Here is a 14,766-nt window from a genome sequence, read left to right on the forward strand (position 1 = left end):
GTAGGAAGTTTAACATTTACCAGCTATGACAACTGGCTCCTCCTAGCCTGAAACATTTCCTCATCTACCCTTTTCCTTGAAGATATCTTCACTTGGCTTCTTACCTGCAAAGATTGCCCCCCTGCCCCCACCAACCCTTGTCATTCTCACTTCTCTTCTTGTGCTTCTAAATCAAATCCTCCATGTTCTTTTTTTTTTCCTAAGTCTCCCAAATGCAGCCACACTACCTAGGCCTTAATTACCAAGGATGGGAAGTTCCAGAATTACTGATTTGGAAAGAAATCTCAGGAAAGATTTTTATTGACAAAGTTGTCTGATTTGGGCAACCTGGGTGGTTCAGCGGTTTAGTGCTGCCTTCAGCCCTGGGGCATGATCCTGGAGCCCCGGGATCGAGTCCCATTTCGGACTCCCTGCATGGAGCCTGCTTCTCCTTCTGCCTGTACCTCTCTCTGCCTTTCTCTCTCTCTCTCTCTCTCTCTCTCTGTGTGTGTGTGTGTCTCTCATGAATAAATAAATAAAACCTTAAAAAAAAAAAACAGTTGTCTGATTTAACTTTCAAAAGCAAGACTTGTTCATGGGACGTGTTGCCCAAAGGGCTCCCAAAACTCATTCTCTCCAGCAAGGATCCTATCCTCTGAAGCCTCATCACTTCTACAAACATTCACTGCATAGATATTACACAATAAAACATGGTGTCTGCCCTGGAGTTGCTCAGTCTACTGAGCAAAATACTTGAGAATAAACAGCATTAGCCATATCTAATTTAAGTCCATCTTCTAAGTTCTTTTTTTTAAGATTTTATTTTATTAAAAAAAAGATTTTATTTTATTTATTCATAGAGACAGAGAGAGAGAGAGTGAGGCAGAGACACAGACAGAGGGAGAAGCAGGCACCCCACAGAGAGCCTGAGGTGGGACTCGATCCCGGGTCTCCAGGATCACGCCCTGGGCTGAAGGCGGCGCCAAACCGCTGAGCCATCGGGGCTGCCCCCATCTACTAAATTCTTAATGAGTTACTGTATTTATCAAATCCAGAACTGTTTGATGGTATTTTAAAAATAGATTTCAGTTCTCTGGTGAAATTGTCCACATCTTCATGAACATAATAAAAGATATTTAAAAATCCATATTTGGTAAATCCAATTTCTAGATCACTATGGGTCAGTTACAACCATCTTTTTCTTTGGGTATTTAATCATTATTTTTCCTCATAAGAATTTATATTTTAATGCCAGACATTGCTCATAAAAATATGTGGAGGCTCTGTCTAGTGTCTTTTTCCACAGAGGATTTCTTTTCTTCTGGTAAGCAAGATGAATACCAGGAGGTCATATTTATCCCATCAAGATTGTGTGTCCTTTACTCGTAAGGGTTGAGAGAAATGAACAGTCTTGTGTATTTTGGGAATATAGCAGCCCAGTATACACCAAATCTAAAAGTTACTATTTTCGGATACAGCACTAGTTCTAGAAACTTCTTCCAAGGAAATAACAGTACAAGAACTTGAAGATAGATATCACTGTTCTAATTATTTGCTGAACCATTTAGAAGATACAAACTGAACATTCATCAGTAGGAAATTGGTTAAAATATGATATGTCTGCATTACTGGAATATTACACAATTAAAATGTTATAAATCAATATTGATGGAAAATGTTCCCAATGTATTAATGAGTGAAGAAAATCTAGTTACAACATAGAATGCATATTATTCTAGTTTTGTAAACCTGAATAGATCTGTATTCATACACACAGATATCCTAAAAATGTTCAGTATTGTTTATGTATGTCCGCAGTATTGCATTAGTGCCTTTTCTGAATTATTTTGCTTTAAAAAAATTTCAGGCATTATTTTTTAGAAAAAAAAAAACCCTAATTTACACAGGAGAAAAGAAAAAGATACTCCAGAACACAGATGCATGATAAAAATAGCAAATCATAATTCACAGTAACCTTACAGATATTATCATTTAGATATGGAATATTTAGGAAAATGCCAAACCTCTGGTAACTAACAGGAACAACAAGAGATTCAGAAAACAACTACTTTAGAAGTATACAGACAGGGGAGTATGCTAGAAGAGTTAATAGAGTGTCAATTCTTTAAATAAATTTCCTAAAAGTAGGTTGGGAAAAAAAATGAATGTGAGAACTAATTCAACCAGAAGGGCAGAGGTTAGAAAATGACAGAAGACTTGATCCAGAGCCAATTTCAACTGGGCCTATATCTGATCCTACCCATATTTTTTTTAATTATGCACACCAATAAATTCTCCTTTTGTCTCCGTTTGAACTGGGCTTTCTATGTCTTACAACTGAAAACATCCTGATAAACAGCCATGAGATCCAGTATCCCACCCTGGGATCTTGAAATGACAAAGCACAGCATTACTCACCTTGAACTTTTGATAGTAACATGGAACTTAACTATTCAGTGTCCTGGAAGGTAAGGGCCAAAAAAAAAAAAAAAAAAAAAAAAAAAATTGTGAGAAACTGTTCTCTCTCTCCCTCTCTCCAGTAAATATACACCAAAGTAAACTGTTCAGCCAAGCACACTTGAAACTACTGAAGCAGCTGGGAAGTGTGGGGTGGTATCCAAAATGCTCTGTGCCTTAATAGCTTTCTTCATTGTCCAAAATGCATGCTATAATGTTCCCACTCTTTCCACACCCCTTTCTCATGATCTTATGGAGTTAAAAACAAACATCTTTTTTCATTCAGTCTGTTCCTGGTACAAAAGACACAAAAGATATAATGAGATTTACACTATACATAACTGATGATGTACAAAGTCTTAAATGGTAATATAAAAACTCAGCTTATTACTGCTGGAAAAGTGAAGACGTGCAGAGGATAGGAGCCAACTGCAAAAAAAATCTTACACTCAAATTGCAGATTGCATGATTTTATGTATTTTTTTTATTATTATTCATAGAGATGCAGAGAGAGAGAGAAGCAGAGACACAGGCAGAGGGAGAAGCAGGCTCCATGCAGAGAGCCTGACGTGGGACTGGATCCAGGGTCTCCAGATCACGTCCCAGGCTGCAGGCGGCGCTAAACTGCTGTGCCACCGGGGCTGCCAGATTTTATGTATTTTTATTAAGTGGTCACTTCCTTGAATTGTTTTAAAGCTTCTTACAAGATTTTTTCCCTCAGGCATCTGGTAGCTCAGTTTGTTAAGCATCTGTCTTCAGCTCAGGTCATGATCTCAGGGCCCTGGGATCGAGCCCCTTGTCAGGCTCGCTGCTCTGTAGGCGGTCTGCTTCTCCTTCTGCCCCTGCTCCCACCTACCCCCCACTCATCCTCTCTCAAATAAAATAATTAATAATGAATCCATTTCCTGGTACAACTGATTATGACTAGGGTTGAGCTCCTTAAAATTTTTAAGTATTTGTCTTATTTATTGTAGGTTTTCCTAGCCACCAAATTAGGCATTTCCGGAGCATCTACTGTTTGTTAAGAACTGGTTTGAGGTCATGGTCATTCAGCAGTAAACAAACTTCCTGCCCCCATGGAGCTTCTCTTCTAGTGGACATGGGGTTTGTCATGTCCGCAAGTATACTTTTGCTAACATCCTGACATTAGTTATCACTTTTAAGGCCTCTCTCTTGTGTAAATTTGATTGGATGTGAAGGTTCTGACTGAAACTTACTGTACCATTTTCATGGGGTTTCTATGTCTTGAGGACTGAAATTTTGACTCCTGCTTGAAACACTGGCTACATTCACACAACAAATAGGTTTCCTCCAATGGAACTGAGATGACTGTAAAAAAGTTCAGCTCACTCTTGAACTATTAAGACATAATATTTTATAAATATTCTCTGCTGTGTGGATTTTTGGAAGAAAATGTGAAGTCTACAAATTGAAGAACACTTTTATTACACTCATCACATGAACTGGATTTATCACTATTATGGACTCTCTGATGAACTCGAAGACATGAACTTTTACTAAAGCCCTTAGTACAGTCAAAACATTTGTAGGGTTTATCTCCCATGTGGACTCTCCAATGGGCTTGAAGATGTGAGGTCTGATTGAAGCTCTTACCACACATGCCACATTTATGTGGTTTCTCTCCCGTGTGGATCCTTGATGAACATGAAGATAGGAGTTCCTGATGAAGCCTTTCCCACATTCTTCACATTTGTTGAGCTTCTCCCCTGTATGGACTCTCTGATGGGCTTGAAGATGTGAGCTCCAACTGAAGCCCTTCCCACACACATCACATTTGTAGGGTTTCTCTCCAGTATGGACTCTCTGATGGTCCTGAAGATTTGAACTCTGACAAAAGCCCTTACCACATGTCTCACATTTGTATGGCTTTTCTCCTGTGTGGACTCTCTGATGGGCCTGAAGATGTGAAATCTGAGTGAAGCCCTTACCACATATGTCACATTTGAATGGCTTTTCTCCTGTGTGGACTCTGATGGGCCTAAAGATGGGAATTCGGCTAAAGTTCTTATCACACACATCACATTTATATGGCTTCTCTCCAGTGTGGATTTTCTGATGGGCTTGAAGATTTGAGCCTTGCTGAAGTCCTTCCCACCTATTTCACATTTATGTGTTTTCTCTCCAGAGTGAACTCTCTGATGAGGACCAGGATTCTGATGAACTAGCCTGTTGCATGCCTCCCATCTGTTTGTTTTATCTCCAGGGTGGGATCTCTGATGGGCTTGAAGTGGTGGTGTCTAATTGAAGGCTTTATCATACATCTCATGTTTAGAGGATTTCTCTCCAGTGTTGTCTACACAGTGAATGTTAAGATCTAGGCTATGACTGGAGCCCTTCCCACACGTCACACCTGTACATATTCCCTCTTGGGCGGAGGGGCTCGCGAGTGGGAATACAGGAGTCCTGGATGAAGCTCTTAGCACATACTTGACATTTGTAGGGCTTTTCTCCTGTGCTGACCCCTGATGATTTTGCAGGTGTGAGCTCTGACTGAAGCCCCCATCACACTTATCATTCTCACCACCTTTGTCCCCTTCATGAATGTTCTGGCAAATGCAAAACACTGAGCTGTCACCGATGTCCTCCCCACACTCACTACATACATAGTGCATCTCTTCTGAGTGGGTTATAGTATGTTGGCATGATTTCCTCATGAAGTCTTTTCCACAATTATTGTGGCTCTAAGACTTCTTGCTTTTGTGAACTTCCTGATCATCATGATGATGAGAGATCTTTGTCATAACATAATGGTCACACTTATATGGTTTATTTTTTACATCAACTTGATGACACCTACTCTGATAGTTGTGTGGCTCTCTCAGATAGATTTTCTTGCAGAAATCCCAGGTGGTCTTATTTGGAAACTCTTGGCTTTTGATATTGGAACTCTCCCCGTGAAGCTTTATTACATAGTTTCGTCTTCAGAAACCTGAGCAGATTCTCCTGCCTGCATCTGACAGGAGGAATCACCTTGTTTTGGCAACTTGGACTTCTTTCTTTGCAGATTTGTTACTGAGTCTTGATTTCTGGTTAATTTACTTGTGAATTGTTCCCATATCTGTCAGCATCTAACATCTTCATGTAAAAGGTATCTTAATCCCAGTTTTTGAAAAGTCTGTATTCTGTTTTGATTCCTGAGTCCTGGAAGGATAAAGAAGATTCAGAGGTGAAAATGCACACAAGTGAATGTTTGTTCAGAGACAGAAATATTTCACAGGTCAATCACTCCAAGAGACCCTATTCGAACCAGTGAAGAGTTCAGCTTGACTTTATCACTGGTTTTTTCATGTTTATAGAAACAAAGAGGCAATGATTAGGCTCCTTCCCATTCAGGGCCAAGGAGACTCATTTACAGTTATACCAAAACTAATGTATGAGGTCAAAATAGAAATACAAGGCTACAGAGCAATAAAAAGATGTCCCAGAAAGATTTTGCAGAGGAAAACTTTACTTTCTTGTTCATAAAAATAATCACCTAAATAATGATTGCCTCTTTCTGCAACAGGTGTATAAGAGCTACAAAGTCATGGTTAAAACATTATATCACCTGCATATTTGTATAAGACAAACTAAAAATGGCTAGAAAAGGCTGAATCTGTCCTTTGTTGTTTACAGATGAATTATCCTGTGATGCCAAGAGTTTCCACAGAAAAAAAAGAGAGGACATCCTCAGAAAAGTGAAAAGAAAGGGACACCTGTGTGGCTCAGCAGTTGAGCATCTGCCTTCAGCTCAGGGCATGATCCCCAGGTCCCGGGATTGAGTCCCACATTGGGCTCCTTGCGTGGGGCTTGCTTTTCCCTCTACCTGTGTCTCTGCCTCTCTCTGTGTGTCTGTCATGGATAAATAAATAACATATTTTTTTAAAAAATGAAAAGAATGCATTTGCAAAAGGAAATACTTCCTCTGTCCTAATAATGAATCCATGAGATGGTACCTTTATATCCTTAGCTAGTAAACACACATTAAACAAGCTAAATTTGAGAGGATTCTCCTTTATTTCAGTGAAGTCCTAATGTATAATATTCAACTGATGAACATTATAACTAGAAGAAAAACCTAGAAAATGTATTCTCACAGTGGACACATCCCATGGGAGTAAAAACCCTATGACCATTGTGGTCACTTAATATGGCTGGATTTTCTGATAAACCTGAATGGTTAATGTCATCTTTTAGGTTTTGTGGGTTCATATCTGTACAAAAGCTACTGTGGTAGTCAACATACAAGATGGTGCCCAGTGATCCCTGCCCCCTGGCATCCTTACCCCTATAAAGGTCCCCTCCCACAATGTATCAGGATCGGTCTCTGAAACCAACAAAATATGGCAGAAATGATGCTACATCATTTCCAAGGTTAGGTCATAAAACATATGCTGGCTTCTGCTTTCCATTCTCTTAGACCACTAGCTCTTGGGGAAACCAGGTGCCACGTTTTGAGGTCACTCAGACAGGGCTGCAGAGAGGCCCACTTGGCAAGGAACTGAGACCCCCAAATAGCTAGCGAGGAACTGAGGTATTTTGCCGACAACAATGTGAATAAGCCTATCTTGGAAGCAGACCTTTCAGCCCCACCAAGACCTCAGAAGACTACAGCTATGGCGGCTCCTTGACAGGGATTTCATGAGATCCCGAGCCGGAGCCACCCAGAAACATGCTCCAAGATTCCTTGCGCATAGAAACTGTAAATAAATGTTTGTGATTTTAAGCCAGTAAGTTTAAGCATAATTTGTTATACAGCAATAAATAAATACAAGTGCCACAGAAACTCTAGATCAGACATTAACAATGTTCTAAAATCCACCCCCCCCACACACACACAATGTTCTAAAGTAATCCTTTAATCATGCTAGTTTATTCTGCTTATGTGAGCTGTCTCCAGGAGGCGCGAAGGCAGTAGGATCCACTTGGCACTATTCTCTGTGAGTTTGTTTGTAAAGATTAAAAAACCCTTTAATTTGTGCTTCTGTGCAGTGAAAATAGACCTCAAGAATATTCCTCATAGATGGAGCATGGCACCTAGATGGATAGACAAAATGCAAAATCCTGGGGTATTCTGATGTTTGCCAAAAGAACTTTTATTTTTTTATTTTTATTTTTTAAAGATTTTATTTATTTATTCGTGAGACACACACACACACACAGAGAGAGAGAGAGAGAGAGGCAGAGACACAGGCAGAGGGAGAAGCAGGCTCCATGCAGGGAACCCAATGTGGGACTCGATCCCCGGACTCCAGGATCATGCCCTGGGCAGAAGGCAGGCGCTAAATTTCTGAGCCACCCAGGGATCCCCCAAAAGAGCATTTAATAAGGGAGATAGAGGTAGAATGTGCTGTAAGATGTATTCAGCATTCTAAGGAATACAGGTTATAGAGGAGTATCCATTTGTCAAAACTCACCAAACTCCATACTTAAGATGTATAAATTTAAATTGTGCCTCAGTAAAAAGAACCATAAGACAAGTTATTTCACACCCTGAAAATTCATGGGGCTGTATATTTATAATTTGTACACTTTTCTGTATCTAAGATATATTTCAATAAAAAGTCATCCCAAGGGATGCTTGGGTGGCTCAGCAGTTGAGCATCTGCCTTCAGCTCAGGGCGTGATCCCCAGGTCCCGGGATTGAGTCTCGCATTGGGCTCCTTGCGTGGAGCCTGCTTCTCCCTCTGCCTGTGTCTCTGCCTCTCTCTGTCTCTCTCTGTGTGTCTGTCATGAATAAATAAATAAAATCTTCTAAAAAGAACAGGAAAACCCCCCAAATCTGGAAATTAAATAACCAGAAAGGAAGTCACAAGGGGACTTGTGGGCTCAGTCAGTTAAGCATCTGCTTTTGGCTTGGGTCCTGGGGTCAAGCCCCATGTTGGGCTCCCTGCTCACTGGGGAGCCTGTTTCTCCCTCTCTCTCTCTCTGTCTGCTGTTCCCCCTGCTTGTGCTCTCTCACTATGTCAAATAATTAAATAAAATCTTAAAAAAAAAACTTGTGGGATGCAGCTAAGACATGCTTAGAGGGAAATTTAGAGCATTAAATGCTTGTTTTGAAAAGGAAAAGGCTCTTAAATCGATTATTTAAGCTTCTACCATAGGAAGTTAAAAAAAAAAAGAAAAGAAAATGAAGCTTATAGCAAGCAGAAGGAAGAAAATAATAAAAGAAGCAGAAATCAATGAAACTGACAGAGGAAACACACCAGAGAAAAAAAGCAATAAACTTTGAAAAGAGGCTAAAAGAAATTACCAATGGCAGGACTAAAAGACATGATTACAGATCCTAAAGACATCAAAAGGATAGTAAGAGAATGTTATGATAGTATTTTGCCACATGTGGCAACTTGGATCAAATGAACAAATTCCTTGTCAAAATTCCTATCAAAACTCATTCAAGAATTGACAACCAATGGGGTGCCTGGATGGCTCAGTCAAATAAGCATCTGCCTTCAGTTCAGGTGGTGATCTCAGGATCCTGGGATTGAGCCCTACATTGAGCCCCACATGGAGCCCCAAGCCCAGCTCCCCAGAGGGAGTCTGCTTCTCCCTCACCCTCTCTCCATTGTTCATGTGCACACTTTCTCTCTCTCAAATAAATAAAATCTTTTAAAAAAGAATAGACAACCAGAGTATTCCTGAATCCATTAATGACATTGAATTCACATTTTACAAACTTCTAAAACAACAAAACCGGGCCTAGACTGCTTATATACTACTAACATTTAAGGTGGAAAAAAACCCAGAGGTACCTGGGTGGCTCAGTGGTTAAGCATCTGCCTTTGACTCAGTTCGTGATCCCGGGGTCCTGGGATTGAGTCACACATCGGTCTCCCCCACAGGGACCCTGCTTCTCCCTCTGCCTATGTTTCTGCCTCTCTCTCTGTGTGTCTCTCATAAATAAATAAAATATTTTTTAAAAATCTACACAAACAGGGATCCCTGGGTGGCGCAGCGGTTTGGCGCCTGCCTTTGGCCCAGGGCGCGATCCTGGAGACCCGGGATCGAATCCCATGTCGGGCTCCCGGTGCATGGAGCCTGCTTCTCCCTCTGCCTGTGTCTCTGCCTCTCTCTCTCTCTCTCTCTCTCTCTCTCTCTCTGTGACTATCATAAATAAATAAAAATTTAAAAAAATAAAATAAAATCTACACAAACACTTTGAGAAAATAGAAATGAAGAGAACACTTCCCAACGCATTTTATGAGGCCAGCACTACCTTATTACCAAAAAGAAAATGACATTACTTCAAGAAAGACTACAGGCCAGAATCCCTTGTAAACACACATGCAGAATTCCTCAACAATTACTATTAACAAGTAGAATACAATATTTTAAAAGTAAAATACCCCATGATCAAGTGGGTTTATCTCAGGAATGCAATACTGTTCCAACATTTGAAAACTAATGTAATTTACCATAGTAATAGACTATAGAAGAAAAACTATGTGATCATAATAGATACAGAAAAATCACTTGAGAAAATTTAATATCTATTCATGATACAAAAATTCAGCAAATTAAGGATAGAAGGACTTTCTTAAGTTTGGAAAAGGCATCTGCAAAACCTATAGTTAATATAACACTTAAAAGACCAAATGCTTTCTCTTAAGAGAAAGGCAGACTGATTCGATGTAATGAGTATTGGGCATTAGATGCAACTGATGAATCAATAAATTCTATCCCTAAAACTAATAATACACTATATGTGAACTAACTTAGATTTAAATAAAATTAAAGAAAGAAAGAGAAAGGCAAAGATGACTGCTCTCAACACCCCCATTCAACAGCTCTTTGAAAGGCCCAGACAGTACAATAAGAAAGAAAAACAGACAAAAAAAAAAAAAAAAAAACAGATTGGATTAGAAGAAATAACTTTGCAGACAATAGACATTTTGCGGGCCACATATACATAGAAGTTACAAAGAACAAAGCAATTTCAGGAAATACTTAAGTATAGGTCTAACAACACACAGGCAAAATCTGGTACTGAAAAACAAAAATCACTGATGAAATAAAAAATCTCAATAGAGCTATGCCATATCCATGGACTGGAAGACTTAAGATGTGAGGTCATCCAACACACTTCCCTTCAAAGTCCTAGCAAATATTTTTTTTTAAAGAAATCAATAAGATCCTTCTACAGCTTAAAGCAAAAGAGCTGGAATAGCTAAAAAAATTTTGAAAAAGCAAAGTTTCTTTACTTGATTTACAGGCTTGTTATAAAGCTACAGTAATCAGGGGATCCCTGGGTGGCGCAGTGGTTTAGCGCCTGCCTTTGGCCCAGGGCGTGATCCTGGAGACCTGGGATCAAATCCCATGTTGGGCTCCCGGTGCATGGAGCCTTTTTCTCCCTCTGCCTGAGTCTCTGCCTCTCTCTATCTCTCTGTGTGACTATCATAAATAAATAAAAATTTTTTAAAAAAGCTACAGTAATCAGGAATAAGAGGTATTGATAAAAGAATAAACACAAAGATTAATAGGACAGAATAGTGTCCAGAAATAAGCCCATTCATATATGGTCAATTGCTCTTTAACAAAGGTGCAAAACCCAATTCCATGGAGAAAGGATAATCTCTTGAACAAAAATAGTATTGGAATAACTGGGTATCCACATTTTAAAGTGAACCTAAGCACATCTTGTATCATGTACAAGTATCAAAATGAATGATCAAAATAGATCATAGACCTAAATGTAAAACCTACTTAGAAAACTAGTATAAGAAAACATAGGAGAAAATCTTTGTGACCTTGGATTTTTTTTGTGACCTTGGATTAAGCAAAGATTTCTTTCATCTATAAAAGAACAATTGCAAAATTGACTTCATAGATATTTAAAACTTATACTTGAGAACATCAAAGAAAATTTTTTGAAAATTAATTGCATTAATAAGGTCAGAAATATAGTCAAGTAAACACTAAATATAAAATGTATCCCTTGGGTTATTATTACCAAAAAAACCCGACTAGAAATATAACAAAAGGCTTTGTAGATTAATCTGGTATTTGTCTATGGATTTTCCAGTCTTACATTCATGATTCATTCACATGGGATAGGGTGAATGCTGTATGCAACCCCTAAAAATTGCATCTGCAATTTTTAGGGGTTGTGGCCTTGCAATTTAATTCATGCAGATGGCAGTTAAAAGTAGCTTTGAAGTCTGTCAGACAGACCTGCGTTCGAACTCTGGTTGTGCTACTTATTACCCACTGTCTTTGGGAAAATACTTAATGTCTTTAAGCCTAAATTTTCTTACATGCAAAAATGGAGAAATAAATAGCATCTATTCTTGGAACTGCAGGTTAACTAGGTAATAGCAGCATACTGTTTCACATATGATCATAACTTTGTATTAAAAATGTAGTTTTTGATGTTGCTTTGGGCATTTTTTTAAACCTCCTGAAGATTTAAAGTGCTCAAAGTTTTAAGTCCTGTGGTTTGAAGAGTGCTAAGTTGAGATAACATCCTTCTGTTTTATCACATATTCTGTGTATATCTCAGAAGGGATTTTGAGAACCTGAAATTTGCTCACACCAAGGGGAAAATTTTTTATAAAGAGCCAGACAGGGGTCCCTGGGTAGTGCAGTCAGTTAAGCATCCAATTCTTGGTTTTGGCTCAGGTCGTGATCTCAGGGTCTTGAGATCAAGCCCAATATCAGGTTCCCCACTCAATGCAGAATCTGCTTGGGACTGTTTCTCCTTATGCCCCTCCTCCTCCCACTCTGTGCACTCTCTCTCTCTAAAATAATCTTTTTTTTTAAGGGCCAGACAATAAATTATTTAGGCTTTGTAGTCCATATACATTAACTTTAGCATATTCTTTGCTTTCTCCTTACAATTTTTTAACTTTCTTTTTCTCCTTAAATTCTTTACAAATGTAAAATTTCAGCTCTTGGGCCATACAAAAATAAGATACAGGCTGGATTTGGCCAACAGCTATACTGTTCCCTGGCTTAGAATTTTGTAATATATAGTAATAATTTCATCTGTTGAAGATAATAGCTAATACTGAATATCTCTTACTACATGCCACGCATAAAGTTCCAACCTTCACAACAGAAGAGACTTTATCATCCATACTGAACACACAAGCAATCTGAGGAACAGAGAGGTTGAGCATCTTGTTTGCAGTTACTCAACTGGCAAATCGCTGAACCAAAGTCTAGTTCCAGAGTCTTTTTAAAATTACAATATACTACTTTGTAACCAATATTCTTTTTTGGTCTATTCAGTTTCTCCTAAAATACTTTAGTTCTCTCAAGGAGCAATGGAAGGATGTGGTCCTTGATGGCCTGAGAATTGTCAAACTCACTCAGAAGTATAGAGGAAAATGGGAGGTGAATAGTAGATGATAATGGATGACTGGTTAATGGCCAGAACTGATCTCCAACCTGCACTTCACCAGGAACCATCCCCTCACATTAGCTGTACAAGTATCAGAAAGGAATCACTAACTGGTGGGTTCTCATTTGGATATGCCCATCTTTGGATTTATTTTTCTATTAGGCTCTTTTCTTCATGGTCCTATAAGATTTTATTTGGTTTAAAGAGTCAATGCCCTGAGAATGTGAAAAGTTATAGTGGAAAGACTATACTATTCAAATCACTTCTGGCACTAGTTTTCCAATACCCTATTCTTTTTCCATGAACAACGGAACTCCCAAGGTGTAGCTGAGTGCATATTCACTCTCCGGTAAATATGTGAATGATACTGGGAGTCAAATTTCTTATTCTTGGAGAACAAAGATGCAATTTATAATGGGGGAAGGCTAGAAAGAACACTATGATGTTGGATTAAGGATTGATGGTAGAGGGACATCTGGGTGGCTCAGTTGGGTGTCTACCTTCGGCTCAGGTTGTGATCCCGGGGTCCTGGATCTAGTCCTGCATCAAGCTCCCTGATCCACAGGGAACCTGCCTCTCCTTCTGCCTCCCTCTCTCTGTCTCTCATCAATAAATAAAATCTTAAAAAAAAAAAAAAAGAATTGATGGTAGAGGGGTATGTGGGTTGCTCAGTTGGTTAACTGTCTGACTTGATTTCAGCTCAGATCTCAACCTCAGGGTTGTGAGATCAAGCCCCACATTGGGCTTCACCTTCTAGAGTCGGCCTGAGATTCTCTTTCCCTCTGCCCCTCCCCCCACTCACACACACTCTCTAAATCTCTAAATAAAAAAGTTGGTGGTAGAATAAACTCATGACTCATTCTACCTATGCACTCCCTACCCACCACCCTATCTACCTACCTACTTATCATCTCAGTCCTCTCCATAGTGAAAAAACAGCATATCTATTTCCCAGGTCTTGATTTCTAAAAACCATTCCCCACTGTAAAGAACCAAGGCTTCTGGAGAAATAGGGGAGTACAAAATAAGTGTGAGACATCATATTGTGCCACAGTAAGGATGTGCTCAAATCTGTGAAAAGTAAATGAGTAAACAGGACAGATGTTTGCTAACAAATGTTGAGGGAATGATTATAGAAAACCACTTTTGCAACCATCAGTAACAGCTGACTTACGCCACATTTTCCAATGGCTGGTAAAACTAGTGGAGGAAAATTGATTGAGAAACAAGCTATGTACAGAACCTCCTCACAAATCACTAGTTACAAAGGTAAAAATGGTAACTTCACAGGGGAAAAACCCAACTCACAACTACCTTGAGTTAACCAAGTTAACCTCACCTATAATCAGACAAACATATCATGTTTCCTATGTGACACACCAAGGACATATCATTTAGGGAATCATATGTCAAAAAAATGCATAATTTAAATCCAATAATGAGAAAGCCTCAGACAAATCCAAGTTAAGAGACACTCAAAAATATCAAGGTCATTAAAAACAAGGAGATAGTGATCCTGATTAAAGAAACTGAAACGTGGGAATCCCTGGGTGGCTCAGCGTTTTTGCGCCTGCCTTTGGCCCAGGGCGCGATCCTAGAGTCCCGGGATCAAGTCCCACGTCGGCTCCCAGCATGGAGCCTGCTTCTCCCAATGCCTGGGCCTCTGCCTCTCTCTATCATGAATAAGTAAATCTTTAAAAATAAATAAATAAATAAAAAAGGAACCAGATTTAAATATTAAAAAAAAAAAAAAAAGCTGAAATGCAATGTATGATCCTTGACTGGATTCTGGACCAGAAGCAATCTGGTAAATATGAGGACAACTGATAAAGTTTGATGCTATTTAAGTTAGTGCTATGTATCAACATTAAATTTTCCTGAATGCGGGGATCCCTGGGTGGCTCAGCGGTTTAGCGCCAGCCTTTGGCCCAGGGCGCGATCCTGGAGTCCCGGAATCGAGTTCCGCCTCGGGCTCCAGTCCCGCGTCG

General features: G+C 39.4%; 1 pseudogene; it reads right to left on the reverse strand.

Moving 5' to 3' along the window:
* Positions 1-3,914: 3,914 nt before the first annotated feature.
* On the reverse strand, positions 3,915-5,685 carry LOC140604197 (uncharacterized; annotated as a pseudogene).
* Between the last annotated feature and the right edge of the window lie 9,081 nt (positions 5,686-14,766).

The sequence above is a fragment of the Canis lupus genome, chromosome 1 (genome assembly GCF_048164855.1).
Source record: "Canis lupus baileyi chromosome 1, mCanLup2.hap1, whole genome shotgun sequence".
NCBI lineage: Eukaryota > Metazoa > Chordata > Mammalia > Carnivora > Canidae > Canis > Canis lupus.